At 35.8% G+C, this 4,356-nt stretch overlaps 1 protein-coding gene across 1 annotated transcript in view; it reads left to right on the top strand.

The window, feature by feature from the left end:
* The window catches only part of Pglym78 (phosphoglyceromutase 78), a 150,922-nt gene that overhangs the window by 56,416 nt on the left and 90,150 nt on the right, over positions 1 to 4,356 (top strand). The gene's annotated exons all lie outside the window — the stretch shown is intronic.

Below are 4,356 nucleotides of genomic sequence, written 5' to 3'. Positions count from 1 at the left end.
TAGGTCAAACTGGCCTCCCGTACGACGTAAGGCAGCCCGGATGATCTTTCCGTGGGACTGACCGTAGCGTCTCCCCCTCCGGCCAATCAGAGGCAGGGATCTTAACGTAGGCGGGGACACACCGTCCGCGACTGCGGCGATTGGCTAGCTTATTGAGAAGTGGGAGGTCCCTAGGACCGGGGAGTCGTCACGCCTCTTTTCTCCCTCATGCCTTACGGTTACCGGGCCTCGGAAAACATGGAGGACTTCCTGGGTTTGTTTACATTGTTCCATTTGCTTTAGTTTCATGAAAATGATTTATTTGGCAATATTTATGTTGCTTTAAGGGATGGTAAAGACTGCAGTGAAGACATTCACTAGTGCATATTAAATTTTGTGTCGTAATGGAAATGACCTTTGGAGGCATAGAAAGCAAGAAAAATTGTTCTCGCTCCTTCCAGTTATTTTTATGGTGTTTACTTTGCTTATCTAATTTATTTATTTTTACCTCTTTTACTGTTTATGTGTGCTTTAAAAACCGATTGATGTATAGAAAGTTGGTCTTGAAATGAAACTGTGGCATCATAACTGCATGGATGAGACTGCATTAAAAAAATACCGTCTTTTTTTATGTTGTAGGCAGGAATACCTACACTGCAAATTTTATCAATCAGGATTCGGCAATAGTCCTAAATATTAATAATCTCTTTACTGTGTTCATCTGTTGTAAACGTCGGAAGATTGTTATTGTTGTTATTTTAACTAGACTGCTGATTCACATTTCTTAACTCTTGAGGGGTTCGCCCGAAAGATTTGGCGTGAAAGAGAAGAGTAAATTATAGCAATGTAAAGTTAAAGAAGATGGACAGCCAAGAAGGAAGAGACTAAAGGAAACCGCTGAAAATATGAGGTAGAAAGCAATGTAACTGTGGCTTAAGAAAGGATACTTTAAGAAACCTTAAGCGTTTGGTACATTGTACTATTATAGGACACAATAGAATAATAACTCCCCTCCCCCTCAAGAATTAAGCTTAAGTAATGGAGGTATGATTAAAGGTAGAAAACTTCGTTTGGTTATAGAATGGTTGATACGGCGCAAACATCTCTATGGTAAGCAAAATTGCAGTAATGTGCTGAAGTATTAATATCAGTGTTCTTGTTGAGGGGCCATGCAATAAATATAGAAATCAAAGAAGCGATGATTAATCAAGCAAGAAAAAATAAGGCCATTTTCAGTTATTTTTGTGTAATAACATCGAAGTTTTGTCTGTGATCGTATGTCTCTTCTTATGTTATTATTTTTTATTATATCATCCATATAATATACATTGGAAACAGGATTTTCTGCTGTAAGCGAAGCATTTTGTTTTACAGTGGTTTGATTTCTTTGATGGGGGGAAACTTCCTTAATTTCTCTTTTTCAAGCATTCACGCCGGACTCTCTCGCTGTTAAAGGAAAAATGTAGTGATTAGTTTTAACGAAAACTTCTCATCACAAAAACAAAACTTCGATGAAGTTGCGTATAATTGCTAACAGGGAGGGTGGGGGGGAATAATCGGAAATGAATTGGGCGCAAACATGAATTCGTAACTTCATTAGTTAAACTATCAAAAGATCCGAACATCAGTGAGCAAGAAATTCAAAGAATGCAAAGGTAGTTAGGTAAAGAATACCAGAATTCATAGGTGATGTAAAATTAATGAAGAATAAGACTCTGTCCGGTAGGCAACAGAAAGAATGTGTATAAATTTCAACAGCTATGTCATAAGCTAATGCAATCCTGTCTTCTTTTATGTGTTGAAATTATACAATTAGCTGTTGAGAAATTCCTGTGTTTATATGTTTTCTGTGAATAATTGTGTTCTAAGTTGTCTTTGAAATGAGTCTTCATCACTTGTAGGTAGTCTTTAATATGATTCTTTATCACTCCCAAGTTGTCTTTGACATGGGTCTTTATCACTCCTAAGTTGTCTTTAATATGAGACTTTATCACTCCTAAGTTGTCTTTGATATGAAACTTTATCACTCCTAAGTTGTCTTTGATATAAGACTTTATCACTCCTAAGTTGTCTTTGAAATGAGTCTTTATCTCTCCTAAGTTGTCTTTGACATGGGTCTTTATCACTCCTAAGTTGTCTTTGACATGGGTCTTTATCACTCCTAAGTTTCTTTGACATGGGACGTTATCACTCCTAAGTTGTCTTTCATATGAGACTTTATCACTCCTAAGTTGTCTTTCACATGAGACTTTATCACTCCTAAGTTGTCTTTGAAATGAGTCTTTATCACTCCTAAGTTGTTTTTGTACGAGACTTTATCACTCGTAGGTAGCCTTTAGCATGAGTCTTTATCATTCCTAAGTTGTCTTTGACATGTGTCTTTGTCACTCCTAAGTTGTCTTTAACATGGGTCTTTATCACCCCTAAGCTGTCTTTAACATGGGTCTTTATCACTCCTTAGTTGTCTTTGATATGAGACTTTATCACTCCTATGTTGTCTTTGACATGTGTCTTTGTCACTCCTAAGTTGTCTTTGACATGGGTCTTTACCACTCCTAAGTTGTCTTTGACATGAGTCTTTATCTCTCCCAAGTTGTCTTTAACATGAGTCTTTATCACTCCTAAGTTGTCTTTAACGTGAGACTTGATCACTCCTAAATTGTCTTTGACTTGAATCTTTATCATTCCCAAGCTGTCTTTAACAGAAGTCTCTATCACTCCTAAGTTGCCTTCAACAAAAGTCTTTATCACTCCCAAGTTGTCTTTGGCATGTGTCTAAGTCACTCATAAGTTGCCTTTTATATAAGTCTTTATCACGCCTAAGTTGTCTTTTACACGAATCTTTATCACCACGTATTTCATCCCTTCTTCGAGATCTTAGCTTATTGTTATAACATAACCTTTCATTAATTTCTGGAAAATCATCTGGATTTTGGAAAACCATTTTCCAAAATCTTTTATGTCACGATTTCATCGACTGGATTGCGGACATTTTAAGTTAAATCTTTCATTTGGAATACCCTACCATCTGTTAAATGCTTCCGAGTCACGTCAGATTTTTGTGTATGTGTTTATGGGTGCTTTTGTTTTTTCATAATTCTAAAGGTCCTTCATATTTTGGAGAATTATCCTTTATTGTTATTGGTAATTTGTATGAAACTGGGTTATGATTCTTCTTCTTCTTCTTTAACGTGCTTTTTTCCCTATTTATATGGGGTAAGCACGGTGCCTTCTTTTTGAAGAACTTTGATAATTTTTATTAATTTTAATGTAACATCAATATAACTTCAAATATATGTAGTTTATTTACTCGTACATTTTCAGCTTAAGTCCTACTTATAGTGAAACCTTCTCTATTACTTACCGATACTGCCAGGCCTAATTCTAGTGATTTTGATGATATTGATTAGTAGTACAATCATCTTGCAACTTGTAACAGTTTTCCCTAACAGTTATGGAATCTGTACACGTGGCTTTCAAATTGCTACAATTTTAGCAGCAGTCACATGTTTGTAATTTCAAAGGAAATACAAACTAGGTTTTTTATATTGCAATTACTTCTTGCTGATGTCCTTATAATTTTGCTGCTTTCATAATAAAAGTACTGATGAATACGATCAAAACAGTACTGATATATACAAAACATTTCATTTTTTCCAAAGCATTTTGCTTCGTTATATGATGCGCATTTTCGTTCCATACACAGAACTAGGCAGGTGATGGAAGGTCTAAGCTGAACTTACTTCAGACTCATATGTCATAAACATCCTGCCTTCTTCTCGAAAAATATCTAACTGGGAAATGCTGTTTTTGATAGTCATGTTAATCCTTCAATTTCTAGTTTTCTGTTTTCGAATTCGGGGACCCTGTGGAGAGAAACGACCCTTTTGGCCCCATTTTTGGGAAGTGGGCTTTGGACCCTAAGGCCTGGGACAAGGATGTCAAAATTTTCAAATTTTGTTTACTGTTCTCTCTCTCTCTCTCTCTCTCTCTCTCTCTCTCTCTCTCTCTCTCTCTCTCTCTCTGAGGTGCTATACCATACACACATATTACCTTGTTTTTGAGACAGGGTAGGATATCCGGATATTCCTTTCTTTGGGGGAATTTTTTACATGATAAATTGAAAAAGAGATGAATAAAGTCTTTGTATTCATTGGGTATATGTTTTAAGTTTATACAAAATCTGATTCATCAGATGTCTTCCCTAACTTTTGCCTGAAACCGTCTTTGTGATTCATTTGGAATATGTTGTTATTCGCTATTTGTATTTCAATGCATCACGTAGTTATCTGCAGATATTTTTTACTTAATAAAAGCTTATTATTTTCTTGGATATTTACAGAAGTGATGTTTCAACAGTGGAGCTAATTTCATGCA

Source organism: Macrobrachium rosenbergii, chromosome 5 (genome assembly GCF_040412425.1).
Source record: "Macrobrachium rosenbergii isolate ZJJX-2024 chromosome 5, ASM4041242v1, whole genome shotgun sequence".
In the NCBI taxonomy this organism is placed as follows: domain Eukaryota; kingdom Metazoa; phylum Arthropoda; class Malacostraca; order Decapoda; family Palaemonidae; genus Macrobrachium; species Macrobrachium rosenbergii.
The sequence above is the reverse complement of the archived record's forward strand: the minus strand, read 5'-3'. Positions and strand labels throughout refer to the sequence as shown.